This window comes from Petaurus breviceps, unplaced genomic scaffold (assembly GCF_028583685.1).
Source record: "Petaurus breviceps papuanus isolate PSGF00001 unplaced genomic scaffold, PetGlider_PUasm1.0 84, whole genome shotgun sequence".
NCBI classification, from domain to species: domain Eukaryota; kingdom Metazoa; phylum Chordata; class Mammalia; order Diprotodontia; family Petauridae; genus Petaurus; species Petaurus breviceps.
In genome coordinates, this window is record NW_027186645.1 from 5,802,093 (window position 1) to 5,824,490 (window position 22,398).

Sequence of the window (22,398 nt, forward strand, 5' to 3'; positions counted from 1 at the left end):
CCTACATTTATTATTTGAAAAGTAGGTACTGATTTTCCTGGGTAAAGGAATTACTGCAATTACCTACACATTGTACTGAGAGTTCCCAATGGAATCACAGATTCAGTCCATATAGAATACAATAGTCATATTCTTTTCAACAGCAAGGGCACTTTCTGACAAACCATAATATTATTGAATTAAATGAATCCTATTAAGTGCTGACTATGTGGCAGGCCTATCCTAGGTTCTGTGGTTACAAAAATGAAACAGTTTTTAAACTCAAATAGCTTATATAAAACCCAGGGAAAGCAATATGAAGCTAGATAGATAAATACAAATACATATAAATAAGTAGAAGTCATTTCAACATAGAAGGATATTTAAAAATTAGGGGAGATATCCAAAAAGTCCTCTTATCTGAGTCTTGAAGGGAAGACAGGCTTATAAGAAGTAGGTGTGAGGGAGAAAAAAAATTCCAGGGAAAGAGAAAAGCCAATATAAAGGCAGAGAAAAAGAACATGGAATGTCATGTATAAGCAGAATGGCTGGACCTTTTCACTGCTAATGGAAATGTTACTGACACCCTGAAAGAGGGCCTCAATAATGTGAAGAATTCAATAATGCAGATTGGGACATATATTTTTTGGACATGGCCAATGTAGGAATTTGTTTTGCTTGTTTATGTATATTTGTTACAAAGATTTCATATTACTTCATATTTGTTCTCTACTCCCTCCAGTATAGAGAAAATAAATGTTTATTGATTTTTTCATCTAAATTTAAATGAATAAAGTATATGTAGGCTGTTGTGACTAGAAAACTGATAGCATGAGGTTAAGTAAAGGTAAATGAGTCTAGAAAGATAGGTTGGAACCAGAATGTGAACATTTTAAAATTACAATATGAAAAGTTTTGCATTTTAGCCTAGAGGCAATGGAGCCCACTTAGATTTCTTTTGTAACTGAGTGACATGATCAGGCCTGTTCCTCAAGAATATCAATTTCCAATCCACCCATTCTGGAGAACAATTTGGAACTGTGCCCAAAGGGCTATAAAACTGCAAAACCTTTGATCCAGCAATATCACTGGTAGTTCTATATCACAAAAAGATCATAAAAAAGGGAAAAGGACCCACATGTACAAAAATATTTAAAGCAGCTCTCTGTGTGGTGTCAAAGTATTGGAAATTGAGGGGATGCCCATCAACTGCAGAATGCCTTAACTAGTTGTTGTATGTGGATATAATGGAATACTATTGTGATATAAGAAATGACAAGCAGGAAGATTTCCAAAAAATCTGAAAAGACTTGCATGAACTGATACTGAATGAAATAAGTAGAAGGAGGAAAACATTGTACACAGCAATAGCAACATTGTATGATGAGCAACTATGAAAGACAGCTCTTCTCACCAATACAATGATCCACAACAACTCCAAAAGGCTCATGATGGAAAATGCTATCTATATCCAGAAAAACAACTGTGGAATCTGAATGCAGAATCAAAACATGATAATTTTACTTTTTTATGTTTTTATTCCCCTTTTTATGATTCTTCTTTCACAACATGAATAATGTGTAAACATGTTTAACACAATTGTACATGTATAGCCTATATCATATAGCTTGCTGTCTTAGGGAGGGAGGAGTGAAAGAAAGGAGAGAAATTTAGAACTCAAATTCTTACAAAAATGAATGTTGAAAACTATCTTTCCATGTAATTTGGGGAAAAAAAAATAGAAAAATAAAAACCCAAATACAGCATTCACAATGATATAACAGAATAACTTATCACTAAAGTAGCCACATATTCTTAAACAGAAGATATTTTGTATTAAGAAAAAAAATAAAGAATGTCAGTTTGTGTGGAGGAGGACTTTGAGTAGACATGGAAATCATTTAGAAGACTATTGCAATAATCTAAGAAAATAAAAAGTGATAAAGGCCTGAACTATTGTGGTGGCATTGTGAGGAGAGAGAAGAGGTAAGATAATGAGGAGTTAGTACTGGTAAAATTTGGCAATTGATTAGATGTGAGAGATGATTGAGGATGAAGAGTAAAGGTTGAGCTGGATAACTAGAAAAATGCTCTGGTCAGACTTATTGAAGTTAGATAGAAGAGATTGTTTGTGGAGCAAGATCATAAGTTCTATTTTGGAAATGTGAAATTTAACACCACTTTGGTATATAAGGATCAAATATTCATAAGACATCTGTTGGGACTGGAGTTCATTAGAGGGAGGAGTACTAGATTCATAGATTTGGGTCATCTTCATGAAGATGATAACTGAACTCCTAGGGGATTACAAGATCACTAAGAGAGATTGCAGAGAAATTTTGAAAATTAATATCTAGTACAGAGCGCTGGAGAATACCTACACATAGGATGAACAAGAACAACAACAACAAAAAAAAAAACAACTGAGGAATGGTCATTGAAACAGGAAAATAGATAGGAGATAGCAGTGTCACAAAATTTCAGGGAGGAGAAATTATACAGGAGGAAGGCATAATCAAAAATATCAAACACTATAGAGATATCAACAATGATCAGGACTGAAAAGGTTATTGGATTCAGAAATTAATCTTTTTGGTAACACTCAAAAGCCAATTTGAATGGTGGAATAAAAAATCAGATTATAAGGGGTTGAGCAGTGAATAGCAGTTGAAGAAGTAGGAACACTGTGTGCAGATAGGTTTTTCTAAATTTTTTTCTGAGAAAAGGAGGAATTTTATAGAATATCATGATGGAAAGGGAACCAGGTCAGGTGAAATTTTGTTTTTATTTTTTAAAAGAAGCAAATATGAATATGTTTCAAGAGAGAAGAAAAGGAATCAGGAGACAAAAAGAGACTGAAGATTAGAAGGAGAGAAAGGTAGAACAATGAGGTATACTCCCAGAGGAGACAGAAGGACAAGGTATCAGGAGTACAAGTAGAGGAATTGGACTTCAAAAAGAGGATTGTTGGGGGCAGCTAGGTGGTACAGTGAATAGAGCACTGGCTGTGGAGTAAGGAGGATCTGAGTTCAAATACAGCCTCAGACACTTGACATTTATGAGTTGTGTGACCATGGGCAAATAACTTAACCTTGACTGAATTACCAAAAACAAACTAAAAAAAAGTGGATTGTCTCTTCCTCAGAGACTGGGACAGAAAAAGGAGAGAATCAGAAGATAATGTTTATAAAATATAGGATCATCATTTAGAACTCTTGAAGGCCTCAATCATGATGTAATCCAAGATACTGAGACCAAAATGGATGAAATGTCATGCCAAGGCCACACAGGTAGTAAGCAGAAAACATAGGATTGGAATTAGAATCTTTTGATTCTAGATCTTCAGAGAATTTGATGTATTTATTTGAGGACATAAGGGAAGGAATGGCAGATGGTTTTGATTTTCTCAACAAAATATGAGGTTTTGTTCCCTGTTTAGAAGATGGTATAAAGTTCTATAGGTCATTTCAAGATAGAAGAGAAACTTTCAAGAGGAACAGAAACCACAGTTAGAGTGATAAGGAAGTCAGGGAAAAGTAAAAAGATTATTATACAGTAGTGAGGGCTCAATTAATATTAGCTATATGAATGTGAAGACAATTAAATCATTAGTCAGTAGAGATCAGTTGAAAGAACAAGGGACCTGGAATTTGAGAGGCCTATGATGAAATCTTCTAAAGCCAAACATGAGCAGCATTCCTGAGGACTGCTGCTGTGAAGAGCTTTAAGCTTCTGATCATATAATACAGTGAACTCTCTATTTATTCAGTAGTAAACTAAAGCAAAACATTCACAGAAACCAAAGTACAGCATCGACAATGACATAACAGAACAACTTATCAGTAGTGGCCACATATTCTTAAACAGAAGATATCATTCAGTAAGTCCTTAACACAATCATCCTTAAGGGATACAAAGTTGAAAGGTCTCCCATCCCTAGGTCACATTGTCTTAATCTCTCGGTAGAAATTCTTCTAGCTTCCAATCATCCTTAATTCAATCATCCTTAAGGGATACAAAGTAAGAAGTTCTCCCACCCCTAGGTTACAGTAAATCATGATATTGTCAGTCAGCACTAAATGTCCAAGGAAAGGTCCTGTCATCTTAACTCAAGGCTGGCTCTCAAATTCATGGTTCCTCTTCCATGCTCCCAGTTCTTGCCTGAATTCACCTGGATTCAGAGGTAGGCAGCTCTCAGCTCCTCATTAAGCTCCTTGTCCAGCTCCTCACCCAGTTCCTCACCCATCTCTTTGTCCAGTTCCTCATCCAGTTCCTGTTCCATATTGAAGCTCATGGTGACCAGTCCACCTCAAGCCCTTCACGGTTTCTGTTTCTGGGGAAGACAAGTCTTAACAGAACCACAACAACATTCATGCATATTGCCAGCAGTGTCATCTCAATTTACTTTTTGCTTGTGAAATCAACACAAGTCAACAAACAGGGTGCTTCTGTCTGACAAAGTAACACAATCAACAGATACAATGCTTCTGTCTGACAAAATACAAAAACACAGATCAACACAGACTAGAAAAACAGAGTGCCAGACGCCACAAATGTTCTCCCTCTCAGTACTGCTCTGTTCCAGTTTGTGCTCCTGCTTTTATATGGTGGTTACCCTTCCTGTTCCACCTTTCCTTTTACATCAGCAATTCCTTCCCACCTTTAAATCATAGGTGGGGCTCAAAGGTAATTGAAGGACTGAAACAAGGTACTAAATACTTGAATAACTGAAACAAGGAGCTAAGTACTCCTTTCCTTGTCATTACTAATCCCCACTCTGTTACTTAGTGAATATAAAACATTCATAAGTATGACAGATACCTTTACTTTCATACTTAGTACTCAATGTATTTTCAATTTAATTGAATCATTAGCTTATATGTTGACTATAACTTAGCAGAAGACAACTTTAAAAAACATTCTGAAAATATAGTCCTCTATTTTTAAAATTCAATTTATGTTTACATTTAATTAAAATGAAAATGATCTTTGGAGAAACTGCATTAGGTGATACAGCTTTAACAAAGGGATAATTCTTATTTTGTTTGTTTTAATTCAATGACATGGAATTATTTTCTACCGATGTGATTCTGTTTTTAAATTCAAGAACATCTGAACAGCAGGTTTGTGAAAGGGTGTTAAAGGCCTTCTGGCTGTTTCTTTCATCAACTTTTTTTTTTTCAGTTCATAACTCATATCTAGCAGGCAGGCTATAACATGACCAGAAGTTTGAAAAATAAATGATTGCAGCTGTCAGTGCCTCCTGCCTGGATTCCTGACTCCCCTTGTGAGAATTTGGGCTGTGTTATGTTTTCCAGTAGCAAACCATTTCAAAAGAAGACATGATGGCTCTTTCATGTAAATTAATTTCTACAGCTGTAACTTTCACACCTACCCAGAGGCTTTTCATTGTGCTTTTGCATTTTATCAAGAACACACCATTTTAAAAAAATATCATTTAAATATATATTTTTTGATTGAGTTCAATTTTTATTGAAGCCAGATTGCAGGTAATGACTGGCTTTGCATATGAAAAACAACTAATAAGCCATGTCCTATTTGAATTTCTACTGGTGGATTATTAAACATCCCTGACAAGCTTTGTCCATGTTATTCATAATGCAGCCCACCTTAAGGTTGTTTTTACTCCTGTCACAATTCATTCTCTTCTTGGATCGTACTCTTCCACTTGAGGCCACTTGCCTGAAGAAATTTTTTAAAAATCTGATCCAGTCCTTCCATTCTAATTCCTAAATTATGTGATTCTTTGCTTTGGTTAAAGGATTATTTATTTTGGAAACTTGTGCTTTCTAGATATATGCTTATCTAAATTTTTATCTTTTTAGACTGCTTAGGAAACGTAAGTGCAGAAAATTTGCAGTATTTCCCAAGATATTTTGTTTTATTAAGAAAAAAAGAAATAGACAGAATTGTTACCTTTCATTTTGGTTATATGATTATTCCCTTTGTCAGTAGTAGCTCCCCTCAGCAGAAAAATATGCTCTTCTGTTCACTAATAGAGAAACAGTAAGAGTCAGCTTTTCCCTTTTGTCATTTCAAAAAGTTGGGAATTCTTCCAAAGGATAAGATAACATTTGAATATTCTTATTGACTTCTTGGAAAAATTAACATATATATTTCACAGTGATATATGAACAGTCATAGAGAATGGGTAACTAATTATATAATAAATTAGGTAAAATATATCCTCATTTAGAAAATGTATTTGTGTGAAATATATAAACTATTGTCCTAAAGATGCAAGTTTGACTTCTGGTAATATTCTGAAGAAATGATTTGTCAAACAATGATCACAATGAATTAGCACAGGTTCAACAAGACCAGTTCAGGCCAGAGTATCTTTACTTACTTTCTGAAAACGTTTACTATGATAATTAAATCAGGAGAATATGAAAAGTATGTCTGGATTTCATCAAAGTATTTGATAAAGTCTCCCATGTTATTCTTATGAACAAGATGAATAAATGTGAGTTAGATAATGGCATAATTTTATTATTAAAATTGTATGTAATTAATCAGTCTGAAGTATAGTGAGTACTGCAGTGATATCAACACAGAAAGATGTCTCTAAGGTAGTACCATGGGAATCTACTCTTGACCCTTTATTATTCAAAAATTGTATTGATGATCTGAATTAAAATATACATATGATGCTAATCAAATATACAGATGACACACTGTTTGTGGAATTGGTTAACCTTTTGGATTACAAGGTAAGGAACTAAAAATCTTTAAGTAGGCCAATTAAGTGGGTTTATTTCAATAATACATAAATTGAAGGAAATACATGTAGCACAATTAAAGTGAATAGATATAATAATAACTCACATTTATGTGGAGCCTTAAGGTTTCATAATAAGTGAACAATCTATTCTCCTTGGAAACTCATGAAACAAAGAAAAATTTTAAAATAGTCTTTGCTTTTATGTGACTCTTTTCTGCTTTAGAAGTGACTGTGCTTGGGGTGGCCAGGTGACTCAGTGAGTAAGAGCGCCGCCCTGGTGTCTGGAGACCTTGGATCGGTTCCGGCCTCAGATACCCAACACCCACACAAAAATAACTGGCCATGTAATCTTGAGCAAGCTACGTAACCCCAATTGCTTTTTTAAAAAAAAGTGACCGTGCCAGAGTGACAGAAAAGGGGAGCAAAGCATGCTGAGAAACACATACCTTTTAAACAATCTATAAATTTTAACTTGAATGTTGATATACTAAGTGTAAGTTACATCTCAAATTTGAAATTAGTGGCAACCATAGTATTAGAAAATAAATAATACATTCCATTTTCATCATGAATAAAGCCATAAGAAAGAATAAAGTTTATACTTAAATGTAGAGGTGAGTAACAGATTCTCTTTGGAGAAAAAAAAAAATTGCAGATCAGTTTTATCATATACTCAAAAGTACAAGAAACATAATTTCATGGGATATTTGGCAATCTAATACTGCAATGCTCAAATTCAAAAAGATCTTCAAGAAGTAGTTGCTTATGTATCAATATCTGTTGCTGATGAAAAGAGGTAGAAAAATTAAATGAAGATGTTGGTAAGACTGTAATTTAAATTCACATTTACTTTTCTACTTGAGACTGTCAATAAGAAGAGGAGAATAGATAGGGATGATGAGACATATTTTGGAAAACATGGATCAGGAAAAGAAATACATGCCCCCAAACTGGCAAATTACACAAAAGATTCAGATCTATTCATTATGAATATTGGCTTTGAGAAAAGAATTGGAAGTGCTGGTCATGGTAAGTACAGAATTAGTATCACAAAATAATGATATTTTAATAGACAGAAAATTACTTGTTACCAGCATAATCAGTATTCCTTAATCATGAATTCATTCAGAATACCAAATTTTAAATTTGAAATTAGTATAAAGCCATAATAGTAAAAATGAGAAGATATTACATGAAATTAAAACAGTACCATGCTGACATTTAAATAAATTATTGATGATGAAAATGGAATATAAGTGGAAGAAAATAAAGAGATGGAACACAATCATTTTAAAAATAAGCTTAAATGATATAGATTAATGATCATAATGAGACAAAATAAACCTAAAACACAATTTATTCAGTAGACACTTGACTATCAAGAGAAATATATTCTAAGAATTTAAACTTATCTGTAAAATATTTTGAAGAATGAATGAATGAGTAAAAAAACATATTAAGTGTTTACTATATAACAATAAATTACTATATTTTCATATTAATGTATTAATTGTTAGAGAATCAAAGAGAAATACAGGAAAGACCCTGCTCTTTAGGAGCTCACAATATAACAAGAGGAGATGACACAAATCAGATTTTAGATTTGTCATATGTAAAAGTCCCACATTCATTAGGGTATAATAGCAAAGTAGATGGTATTGCATCTTATTTAATGAGTGTCATTTCATTCATACAATGATAGCTATTTCTGATGTTGATCCACTTAATAATGCCAAGGATTTTGGTGGAAAGAACTTTTGAAAATGGTCTAAGATTATATGAAATGTTACATCATAAAACAGAAAGAAGTAGATGAAGATGAAATTAGTTTAAAAGAAAATTGACCACAGGTCAAACCAAGGAAAGCAATTCCAAGAGCATTTAAGAATGAAAATGGAATAAGGGTGGGGCGGGGGGGGGGCGCAACAAAGAGAAGGATGATAGAAATGATCCACAATGATTATTTTTTTTAAAAAAAACTTTTTTTTGGCAGCAAGAAGAGCAAAGACAGTACAGTAGTGTCTAACATTAGTCTTGGCTATACATATAGAGGAGATAGAAGTGAAACTACGAAAAAAGATAACTAAAGAAAAAAAGCTGGATTATACAACATTTACATAGAAAAAATCCAAGTTGATGTGAAGAAAATTTGAGGGCATGACTGGATAAATTCATAATGCAAAAGACATCTAAAGAAAGTAAAGATGACAAATCTGTGGAAAAACTGATATTTCACCTTTTGCACACTGCAAAGACAACCAAGTAAGTATATTAATCTAAAAACTCCTCTGTTTATCCAAATTATTGTGTTCACTCTGCCATCCTGGTCCCTGGAAGCTGAAGATGTCTTGAAAACTCTAACAATAGAGATAATCCTTGCCAAGCATTAATATTTGACAAGTTATACAGGGAGTTGTATGCTTACCAGTAGTGTTTTCTGCCATTCTGCCACCAAAATATTACAGAAACTCTCAGATAAGATATTTGACCACTGAAACAAATCCATCCTAATTCTCCTCATAAGAAAAAATAGGGGCAGCTAGGTGGCGCAGTGAATGGAGCACCGGCCCTGGAGTCAGGAGGAGCTCTGTTCAAATCTGGCCTCAGACGCTTAACACAAAAACTAGCCTTGTGACCTTGCGCAAGTCACTTAACCCCAAATGCCCTCCAAAAAGTAAAAAAAAAAGTTTGTAATGATGGCTATTTCCTAGATTATGACATATAATTTGAACTCACATAATAGGATGTACACACCCATATAGACACATTCCCATATGTCTCTATATGTGCACATATGTTTATGTATATATGTGTGTATACACATATGATAATAGAAATAAATGATGGGATTAGCCTATTATGAGAGAGGAGCTATTTATCCCCTTGAGCTATTGGGCTGTTATTTCTTCTCTATCCTGTACTCATGGGTTTTTCAACTGAAATTTAACATGGTATATTAGAAACAGCCCATAGATCCAGGTTTAAAAAGACAGAAAGTTCAAGAAAAAATGTTTTCCAGAAATTGAAAATATCCCTTAATGATTACAATTGCCTCACAGTCTACCAGTGTTGTATGACTGTGAGTCATGGAACACTATAGTCTCTGAAGCATTTTAAAATCTTATCAGTAAGAGAGCAATGCAGAAGCAGTGGAAATGAGCAAGCTGACACATTACAAATAAAGAATTTAGAAGGAGAATCAGAATAAGGGCTAGCATTATAGAAATGTATAATCAAATACTAAGAGGATCTATACATATGGAATTAATCAGTACTAATCCATGGACAATCTGTGTACACCACTGATATCTTTATAATGTCAGAAGAAAATGAGGCAGGAATTTAATGCTTTGTTTGAGCCACCAATGATCAACATACAATAATAATTGCATTGTATATGTAAAAATAGAAGTTTTCTTCTGCATCATTGGAGAAAACATTTATGTCAACAAATTGGGTAGTTGAGTTTAATGTTTTTAAAACAATTCCCTTACAGAGACCATGAAGCAGATATTGCAGTTATTATTATTTCATTTTTCAGAAATGTGAACTGAGATTCAGAAACTTTAAATTGCTTGACTGAATCAACTATTAGCTAGTGAAAATAAGTGGGATATAAACCTGCAACTGGCATTCTTTTAACTATACTATACTATGCTTTATATGAATGAAAAAAATAAATTCCTGAAAAGTATCATAGATGAGGCATGAGTAGTCAATAGCTCAGGAGAAAAACAAAGAAATTTTAGTTTGTTGCAAGTGTAATTTGAGTCGAGTGTGCCACAGCAGGCAAAATGTATCACAATCTTAATTGAGAGAGACACAGAGTACCAAACACAAATGGATGAACCCTTTAAGTCCTGACCTAGTATTCTTCTATGGTCAGACAACAATGGAATTCACTCTGGAGATCCACATTTGAGAAAAATCATTGACAAACTAAAGCACCTACAGTGGGAGTAGTCAGCATGGAATTCAATAATATTATATGAGAATTATTTGAAAGGACTAGAAACATTTAACACAGAGAAGAAAAGATTTGTAACTTGACAAAATTGTCTATAAAAATATTTAACAATCTGTTATACAAAAGAGGAATTTGACTTGCTTTTCTTAACATGAGAATGCAGAAGTCAGATAAAGTGGAATGTGAAGACCAAAGGCAAATAATTAGACATGTATAATGGAATATTTATCAAAATGGGAGCTGGTCCCTTGAAAACATGTAGCTTGATCTTCCTGATGCCAAACCATATAAGTGTTTGGGGAGCTTGCTGCTAGAAAAGCAGAATGGGGTGTAGGAGGGTAAAATGCAAGATAGCAGAGAGAAGACAGGAAGTTGCCTAAGCTCTCTCCAGGTGCCTTCAGAAGCATGATTAAATCAAGGTTCTAAAATAATTTTGAAGTGACAGAATACACAGAAAGGCAGTGTGCATCTCAGAAAATTTCAAGGAATATACTTAGACAGAGGGTGTGTATATAAGTTAAAATTGATGTGATGATAAAAAAAATTATAAGGGGGCGAACAAAAGATTTTGCTTAGAGGAGAGAAAAGGGGAAGGAAGACAAAATGGGGTAAATTATACCATATGACAAGGCATGAAAGACCTATTATAGTGGAGGGAATGGATATTATTTGAATCTTCATCTCTCCAGATTTGGCTCAGAGGAGATAACATACACACTAATTTGACAAGACAAATCAATTTTATCCTGTAGAGGAGTCAGAGGGGAAGGGGAAAAGAAAAAGTGCAGGGTGGTGGGGTAAAAGGTAGAGCAAATTGAGAGAGTCAGTGGCAAGAAACAAAACACATATGGGGAGGGACACGATGAAAAGAGAGAGAGAACAAAAGTATAAAGAGGGGGGAAAATAGGATGGAGGGAAATACAGAGTTAGTAATCATAACAGTGAATGTGAATGGGATGAATTCGCCCATAAAACAAAGGTAGGTAGCAGAGTGGATTAAAAATCAGAATCCTGCAATATTTTGTTTACAAGAAACAAATTAAAGCAGAAGGATACACACAGATTAATGGCAACTGGGAGGAGGCAGAGGAGGAGGCTGGAGCAGAATATATTATGATTCTGTTGAAGGAAAAACAAATAGGAGTAGCAAATCATCTCTTAGACAAAGCAAAAACAAAAGTAGATCTAATTAAAAGACAGGAGGGAATCTACACCTTGCTAAAAGGTAGCATAGACATTGAAGTAATATCAATGCTAAACATATATGCACCAAGTGTATAGCATCCAAATTCTGAGAGAAGTTAACTGAATTACAGGAAGAAATAGCAAAAATATACTAGTGGGGAACCTTAACCTTCCCCTCTCAGAAATAGATAAATCCAACCACAAAATAAACAAGAAAGAAATTAAGGAGGGGAATAGAATTTTAGGAAAAGTTAGACATAATAAACCTCTGGAGAAAATTGATTGGGGGTAGAAGGGAATTATATGCTTTTTGTTTCTCAGTGGCACATGGTACCTTCACAAAAACTGACCACATGTTAGGGCATAAAAACCTCACAATACAATGCAGAAAGGAAGAAATATCAAATGCATCCTTTTCAGATAATGATGCAATAACAATTACATGTAATAAAGGGCCATGGAAAGATAGGCTAAAATTTAATTGGAAACTAAATAATGTAATCCTAAAGAATGAGTGGGTCAAACAACAAATCATAGAAACAATAAATAATATCATGAAGTAAGAATGGCAATAGCGAGATAACATACCAAACCTAATGGGATGCAGCCAATGCAGTTCTTGGGGGAAAATTTCGTATCTCTCAATTCTTACATGAATAAAAAAGAGAAAGAGGAGATCAATGAATTGGGCATGCAGCTAAAAAGTCTAGAAAAGGAACAAATTAAAAATCCCCAATTAAATACCAGAGAAAAAATTTGGTAAATCAAAGGAGAGATTAATAAAATTGAAAGAGAAAACAACTTAACTAATAAATAAAACTAAAAACTGATTTACTGGAAAAAATAAAATAGATACAATTTTGGTTAATTTGCTTTAAAAAAAGAAAATAGAAAATCAAATTACCAGTACCAATGATTAAATAGGTGAATTCACCACCAAGGAAGAGAAATCAAAGCAATAATTAGGAGCTATTTTTCCCAATTGCATGCCAATAAATACAATAATCTAAGTGAAATGGAAGAATATTTACAAAATATGAATTGCCCACATTAAAAGAGGAAATAAAATACTTAAATAACCCCAATTTAAGAAAAATAAAAGAATTTGAACAAGCCATCAATGAATTCCCTAAGAAAAAATGCCCCAGGGTCAGATGGATTTACAAGTGAATTCTCCCAAACATTTAAAGAATAATTAATTTTGATGTGGCTAGGTGGCACAGTGAATAGTGCACTGGCCCTGGAGTCAGGAGAACCTGAGTTCAAATTCAGCTTCACACACTTAACACAAAACTAGCTGTGTGACATTGGGTAAGTCACTTAACCCCAATTGCCCTACCTCCCCCCTCCAAAAGGCAAAACAAACAAAAAAAAAGAATAATTAATTCTACTACTATTTAACTATTTAGAAAAATAAGTGAAGAAAATACCAACTTCCTTTCATGACACATAAATGGTGCTGATACAAAAATCAGGAAGAGCGAAAGAGAGATTGAAAACTGTAAGCAAGGTATGTCTAGGTGGTACAGTGAATAGAGCACTGTCCTGGGAGGCTGGATGACTTGAGTTCAAATCTGAACTCAGACACTTAACATTTTACTGGCCATGTGACCTTGGTCAAGTTGCTTAACCACAATTGTCCTACCTTCCCCCCTCCAAAAAGAAAAAAAAATAAACTCTAGGTAAATTTCCCTAATGAATAATGATGCAACAATTTTAAATAAAGTGTTAGAAAAGGCATTACAATAATTTCTCTTCAGAATAATACACTATGACAAGGTGGGATCTATACCAGGAAGGCAGGACTGTTTCTATATTAGAAAAAGTGTTAGCATAATTGACCTTATGTAATGGAAATGCAAATTTAAATATCTTCTCTGCCCCTATGCCTTTTGATAGGCTTAAGAGACTCTGAGAACCTTCCTTGATTTGAAAATATACTCTGCCCCCTAATAGGCTGAATGTAGTCACATGGAGCCTGTGGCAGGAGGCTTGGTTTTCAGGATTGCCCACACCTTGATGCTGTGGGATTGGGAAGTGGTTTAAGAGGGTGGTTACATTCTCTGACCCAGGAGAAGGCTATATAATCCCTGATGTGGGGCTTTGCTTTGGGGATCATTGTGAGAAGTGTTGTGTGATTTGACCAGATGAGACTCTGGGCAGCTGTTGAGAGCACCCCCAGCTTTGAAAAACCCGGATGTTGATGCTTCCCTCTCTGGTAACTGTGATTTGGTGTGGATGTAATGGTTGGACAGTTTGGAAGCCTGTCTGCTTGAAATGTTTCTGTCTGTATACTCTGAAGTTCGGGGTGCTGATCTTTTTCCCCTGAACTAGGTAAATGATGTTTGATTGATTAAAGCAAGATTAGCCCATTTTGAGTTGCTTTCCTTTAGAAAAGCAGATCTAAGAACCTGTGTTGGCAGCCACCCTAGGGATGCTGGGGTGCTTGCTGCTACACCTTATCAATAATAAAGCAAATAGAAATCATATGATTATCTCAATAGATACAGAAAAAAGTTTTTGACAAAGTAAAATGCCCATTTCTTTTAAAACAAAGAAACCAACACTAAAGAGCATAGAAATAAATGGAGTTTTCCTTAAAATAATGATCAGTATCTATCCAAACCCATCAATAAGCATTATCTCTAATGGGGATAAGCTAGAAGTCTTCCCAATAAGATCAGTGGTGAAACAAGGATGCCCATAATCAAAACTATTATTTAATACTATACTAGAAATGTTAGCTATAGCAATAAGGGAAGACAAAGAAATTGAAGGAATCAAAACAGGTAATGAGGAAACAAAACTATCACTCTTTGCAGATGATATGATGGTATAATTAGAGAATTCTAGAAAATCAGATTTAAAAAAACCTACTTGGCAATTTAAACATCTAGAAGCCAAGATGGCAGTGTAAGCAGTAGGTTGCTTTTAACCTCCCTTGTTGACCTTGAAAAACTCAGAAAATATTGCCCCAGGAAAAATCCTGGAATAGTGCAACCAGCAGAAAGACAGGATATGGCAGTCTTTTAGCTTGGGAGGTTACAAGGATTAACAGGAAAGGTAATTCTTACTGTGGCAAAAGGGGACCAGTACAGGATGGGAGGCATCCCAGCAAGCCAGAAGCAAGCCCCACCTCAGTGAACCAGCAGGAGATCGTGAGCATCAAAGCAAGCTGAGCAAGCACCAACACCAGGATACCGTGTGCTTTCACACAGCCAAGGAAATTAGTAAACACCAATGCAAACGGATGTCCACCAGCAGCTGAGCCTACCCATGCTCTAGCACATGGGTAGACCTCCAGCAGTCACTCCACTCTTGCCACACACCTTACACTTCAAATTTCAGTGTAACCCAGGGGAAACACAGGAGGACCTCACATGGCCTCAGCACACACCAGCCATCTCCAGCTCAGCACCAGGTAAGCTACAGCATCATATACCTTCCAGCTGCTAGACTAGAGACCACAGCACACAAAGCCAGTAAACAGGTCCCTAGACTCGAACATAAAAATTATGGGACAGAGCCCCCTGTATCTCAGAAGCAGAGATAAACTTCAAAAGCCAGGAAAAGAGTAATCACAATGAGCAAAAATCAAGTTAGAAAAGTGAAGATCATAAATTCTTACTATGGGGAGAGGGAAGGTCAAAACAAAATTCAGAGGAGGACTGCATTGACCCTATACCTACATCTGAAACCTCAAAAGGGAATATGAACTAGTCTCAATTCCAAAAACAAAATATTCTTGGAAGAGCTCAAGAAGAATTTTAAAAGTCAAATTAGAGAGGTAGAAGAAAAACTGGATCAATTCCTTTAAAAATACAATGGACAACATGTAAAAAGAAATTTGCTGAAGAAAACAACTCCTTAAAAAGTAAATTTGGGTAAATGAATAAGAAGGTAAAAAATATAACTGGGGGAAAAAACTTTGTAAAAAGTAAATATGGCCAAATGGAAAAGGAGGTATAAAGATTAACTGAATAAAACAATTCATTAAAACTTTGAATTGGCAAGTAGAAGCTAATGACTATAGGAAGCATGAAGAATCAGTCAAAAAAAACTAAAGAATGAAAAAGTAGAAAAAAATGTAAAGTATTTCTTTTGAAAAACAACTAACCTGGAAAATAGATCCAGGAGAGATGGAATAAGAATTATTAATTGGGGGGGTGCTAAGTGGCTAAGTAGCAGAGTGAGTAAGAGCACTGTCTCCAGTGTCGGTATGACCTGGTGATTCAATCTGGGTTCAGACACTTAGCACCTACCCAGAAACACCTGACGAGCAACCTTGAGCAAGTTACTTAACCCCAATTGCTTAGGGGTGGCCAGGTGGCTCAGCGAGTAAGAGCACTGGCCCCAGTGTCGGGATGACCTGGGGATCGAATCCGGGTTCAGATACTTAGCACCACACCCAGAAATAACTGGCCATGTATCCTTGAGCAAGTTACTTAATCCCAATTGCTTTAAAAAAAAAAATAGTTATAAAAGGGGTGACCAGGTAGCGCATCAAGTAGGAGCACCAGCTGCAGTGTCAAGATGACCTGGGGATCAATTCCTAGGCTCAGACACTTAGCACCCACGCAGAAACACCTGGCCATGTAACCTTGAGCAAGTTACTTAACCCCAGTTGCTTACGGGTGGCCAGGTGGCTCAGTGAGTAAGACACCGGCTCCAGTGTTGGGATGACCTGGGGATCAAATCTGGGCTCAAATACTCAGCACCACATCCAGAAATAACTGGCCATGTAACCTTGAGCAAGTTACTTAACCCCAATTGCTTAAAAATATATAATAATTGTTGATGGGGGAAGGAGGCAAAATGAAGGCATAGAAACAAGAAAACTTGCTGCACTTCCCCTATAACCACCACAAATACCTATAAAAAATGACTCTAAACAAATTTTAGGGCTACAGAACCCACAAAGTGACAGAGAGAAACACTGTAGACAGACTGGCAGGTGGACAGGAAAGGTCCATTGCAGCATGCTGGGAAAAAAGCCCAGCATGAGCCTGTGGTTTTAGCCTCAGGGAGGCCCAACCACTGTGGCTAGAGGGACATCAGGAGAATGGATAACCAGCAGCTGTGGCAGTTTCCAGAAATATCAATCCATAAATACCAAAGACAAAGTGAGAGGTAAGTGGACTTTGGGAACAGGGGGTCCAGGATTGCAGTCCAGCTTCTTCCCCCTGGAGGGAAATGTGGCTGAGGGGCAGCAGCCATGCAGCCACTGTCACATGGCTGCTTCAGAGCTCCTGGGCTGCAGATTGTAGGGGGCCCAAGCAAACATTCTGAGGGGTAATCATTCTTGCTTTACTGCTTGGATATGGATTGCTGTCTAGGGTGGAGGTTCTGGGGTGGGTGACCAGGTGCCAGAACATATGGCACTTCAGAAAGGGCAGCCAACTAATAGCTCTAGCAGCTATAAAAACCCTAGCAATTTAGGACAAATCTCTCCTCTCTGGAAGCAGAGTTCTACTGTGGCAAAAAGCTCAAAAATCAACTAATTGAGTGGCAACATGAGTGTGCAAAGGAAGCAAAGCAAGCACAGCAATCTGACTTTGAATTCCTTTTTTGGGGGACAAAATGGATCAAAACATGGAACAGGTAAAAGAAAATGAAGTTAGAATGCCTGCACCAAGAGCTTCCAAGAAAAATATGAATTGGTTACAGGCCATAGAGGAGCTTAAGAAGGATTTTGAAAACCAAATAAGAGAAATGGAGGAAAAATTGAGAAGAGAAATGAGAATGATGCAAGAGAATCACGAAAAGTCAACCTCACTGAAGAAAATAGCCCCTTAAAAAACAGACTAACTTAAATGGCAAAAGAGGCTCAAAAAGCAAATGAGGAGAAGAATGCCATAAAAAGCCAAATTTGCCAGGTGGAAAAAGAATTTCAAAAGCTCACTGAGGAGAATACCTCCTTCAAAATTAGACTGGAGAAATGGAAGCTAGTGACTTTATGAAAAATTAATATACCATTAAACAGATCCTAACAAATGGAAAATTGGAAGGCAATGTGAAATATCTTGTTGGATAAACCACTGGCCTGGAAAATAGATCCAGGAGATATCATTTAAAAATTATTGGACCACCTGAAAGCTGTGATCCAAAAAAATAACCTAGAAATCATCCTTCAAGAAATTCTCAAGGAAAATTGCCCTGATGTTTTAGAACCAGAGGGCAAAATAGAAATTGAAAGAATCCACCAATCACCTCTTGAAAAGGATCCCAGAAAGAAAATTCCTAAGAATATTATAGCCAGGTTCGAGAGTTTTCAGATCAAGGAGAAAATGTTACAAGCAACCAAGAAGAAACATTTTGAATATTGTAGAAACACAATCAGGATAACACAGCATCTAGCAGCTTCTACAATGAGGGATCGAAGGGCTTGCAATATGATATTCTTGAGGTCAGAGGAGCTGAAATTGGAACCAAGAATCACCTACTCAGAAAAACTGAGTATCATGTTTCAGGGGAAAATATAGTCATTCAATGAAATAGAGGATTTTCAAGCATTCTTGACGAAAAAACCAGAGTTGAATAGAAAATTTGACATTCAGATACAAGAAGCATGAGAAGGTAAACAGGGAAAAGAAATCATAAGGAAATTATCAAAGTTGAACTATTTATATTCCTACATGGAAAAATGATAATTGTAACTTATGTAAGTTTACTCAGTATGAGAATAGTTGAAGCAAATTGAAATGTATGTATATATGTATACACACACATACATACTTATAAACATATGTCTATATAGGAGGGTATATGAGCATATGAATACATATGTAAGTGTGTATATATATATATGTGTACAAGTATTCATAGACAGAGGGCACAGGACCAATTGAATAGGAAGGGATGACACTTAAAAGGTGAAATTGAGAGGTGAGAGAGGAATATAATAAGAGGAGATGGGGAAAAATAGAATGGGGGAAATTATCCCACATAGAAGAGGGAAGGGAAAACTATTACAATGGAAGGGAAGAACAGGAAGGCAAAAGGGAATGCATCAATCTTTCTCTCATCGAATTTGGCTTAGGGAGGGAATGACACATACACTAAATAGGGTATCTTGCGCTACAGGAGAGTAGGTGGGAAGGGGATGAGAGGGGGGTATGATGGAGTGGAGGGCAGGTAAGGGGGGAGGGAAGTTGGAATAACATACTTTTGAAAAGGGACAGGGTAAAAGTATAGAATAGAACATTTGGGGGTGGGATAGGATGGAGTGATATATAGTCAATCTTTCACAATACATCCATTATGCAAATGTTTTGCATAGCTACACATGTGCAACCTATATTGAATTGCTTGTATTCCCAGTAGGATTGGCTGATAATGGAGAAAGGGAAAGAATCTGGAATTCAAAGTTTAAAAATCAATTTTTAAAATATATTATAATTTTTTTACATGCAACTGGGAAATAAGATGTTCAGGCACTGGGGTATGGAGATCCATCTTGCCCTACTGGAAAGTCAGAGGGCAGATGGAGGAGGATATAGGAGAGAGCAGATTAAGGTAGGAGGTATACAGTGGGATTGCTGTTTTGGGGTGGTATGTGGGAGAGAGACGGGATGAAAATTTCTAACTCAAAATCTTGTGGAAATGAATGATGTAAATTAAAAATAAACAAAATTATTGGTATGCTGGAAAACCACAATGAAAAAAAGAGCCTGGATAGTATCTTCCAAGAAATCATCAAGGAAAGCAGTCCTGAGGTCCTAGAACCAGATGGAAAAACACTCTTTGAAAGAATCCATTGATCACCTCCTGAAAGAGACCCGAAATAGAAAATGCCAAAGAATATTGCTGCCAATTTCCAGAATTATCAGGCCAAGGAGAAAATACTGTAAGCAGCAAGAAAGAAACAATTCAAGTATTGTGGAACTATAGACAGGACATTGTAACTTCTCCAATAAAATATCAAAGGACTTGGGATATGATATTTTATAAGGCAAAGGAGCTTCTATTAAAACCAAGAATCAACTACCCAGCAACACTGGTCATAATCTTTCAGTCAAGGAGATGGACATTCAATGAAATAAGGAACTTCCAGAACTAACTGATGAAAAGACCAGAGTTCAGTGGAAAATGTGTTCTTCAAACACAAGACTCAAGAGAGGCATAAGAAGGTAAATGGCAGGGGTAAGGGGGGGAATTAAAAAAAATAAACCTACTTGAAATAATTAACAATTTTAGCAAAGTTGTGAGATAAAAAAAATAAACCCACATAAATTATTGGCATTTTTATACAATAGTAACAAAACTAAGCAGCAAGAGACAGAAATAAAAATTCCTTTTAAAATAATTGTAGACAGTATAAAATACTTGGGATTCTACCTGCCAAAACAAACCCAAGAATTATATGAACAGAATTAAAAAACACTTTTCACACCAATACAGCAAGATATAAACAAAATGAAAAATATCCATTCCTAATGGGTAGGCCTCGCTATTATAATATAAATGACAACTCTACCAAAATTAATTCACTTATTAAAGTGTCATATCAATCAAACTACCAAAAATTATTTTATAGAGCTATAAAAAATGATAACAAAATTCATCTGGAAGAACAAAAGATCAAGAATATTAATGAAATTTATGGAAAAAAATGCAAAGGAAGGTGGTATGGTCATATCAAATCTAAAGCTGTATTGTAAAACAGCTACCATCAGAACTATTTGGTACTGGCTAAGAAATAGATTGGTGGATCATTGGAATAAATTATATTCACAAGAAACAGTAGTCAATCACTATAGTAAGCTACTGCTTGATAAATACAAAGACTCCATCTTCTGGGAGAGGAACTCAGTATTTGACAAAAACTGCTGGGAAAACTGGAAAATAGCATGACAGAAACTAGGAATAGACCAACAATTCATACCCTATACGAAGATAAGATCAAAATGGGTACATGATTTACACATAAAGGATGATACTGTAATTAAATTAGGAGAGCAAAAAATAGTTTACCTGCCATGTCTTTGGAGAAGGGAAAAATCTATGACCAAACAAGAGAAAGAGAGCATTTTGAAATGCAAATAGAATAATTTTGATTATATTAAATTGAAATGATTATACACAAAAAAATCTAATGCAACCAATACTAGAGGAAAAGCAGAAAGCTGGAAAATAGTTTTTAGTGCTAATGTTTCTGAATTAAGGCATCATTTCTAAAATATGTAGAGTATTGACTCAAATTTATAAGAAGACAAGTCATTCTCCAATTGATAAATGGTCCATATAAACAGGCATTTTTCAGATAAAGAAATTGAAGCTATAGTCATAAAAATGCTTTAAGTTGCTACTGATTAGATAAATGCAAATGAAAACAATTCTGAGCTGCCACCTCACACCTCTCAGACTGGCTAATATAACAGAGAATGAAAATGATTAATTTGGGGGAAGTTGTGGGAAAATTCGGTCACTATTGTTGGAATTTTGAACTGATCCAACTGTCCTGGAGAGCAATTTGAAACTATGCCCAAAGGACAATCAACATCTTCATATCCTTTGATCCTGCAGTACTACTGGTAGGTCTGTATTCCAAAGATATCATTAAAAAGGGAAAAGTGCCTCTATATACAAAAATATTTATAGCAGCTCTTTTAGTTGTGGTAAAGAACTGGAAATTGAGGGGAGGGCCATGAACTGGGGAATGACTGAAGACGTTGTGGTCTACAAATGTAATGGAATACTATGGTGCTACAAAGAATGATGAGCAGGTAGGGTATAGAAAAACCTTGGAAGACTTACATCAACTGATGCTGAGTGAAGGGAGCAGAACCAGAAGAATATTGTACACAGTTACAGCAACATTGTGTAATGATCAGCTATCATTGACTTAGCTCTTCTCAGCAAAACAATGATCCAAGATAAGCCCAAAAACCTTATGATAGAAAATGCTATCCATTTCCCAAGAAAGAGCTATAGAGTCTGAAGGCAAATAAAAGCATGCTATTTTCATTTTTTTTTGAGGCTTTTTCCTTTTGCTCTGTTTCTTCTTTCAAAACACAACTGATGTTATGAAATATGTTTACACAATTGCACAGGTATAACATATATCAGATTGCTTGACATTTTGGGGAGGAAATATGGTAAAGGGAGAGAGAAAAAATCTGGACCTCAAAATTGTATATTAAAAAAATCAGTGTTGACAACTATCTTTACATGTAATTAGAAAAAATATATATTTCCATAGAAAATGAGAAAAGAGTGGGGCAGTCTGGGAAGCAACAGTGCTGCATGCAGGGGCAGGCCGGGGAGCGATGGCACTGTGCACAGGGGCAGGCCGGGAAGTGAGAGCACTGCGTGCAGGGATGGGCTGGGAGGAGGCCTGACCAACGAAGGGGGCAAGGTGTCCCACCAACCACAAGGGCCACTGCCAGGCCTTTCACCAAAGGGCTGGAACTGGAAAGAGCAAGGTAAGAACTAAATGCAAGGCCCCTGTTCAGGACAGCAAATACTCCTGGAACTACCACTCCATAGCCCAGAAATTAAAAAAAAAAGCCCCTATCAGGAC

The 22,398-nt window shown here is 35.8% G+C and overlaps 1 pseudogene; it reads left to right on the forward strand.

Moving 5' to 3' along the window:
• Nucleotides 1–22,080: 22,080 nt before the first annotated feature.
• Nucleotides 22,081–22,398, forward strand: part of LOC138176219 (platelet-activating factor acetylhydrolase IB subunit alpha-like) — a 112,755-nt pseudogene continuing 112,437 nt past the window's right edge.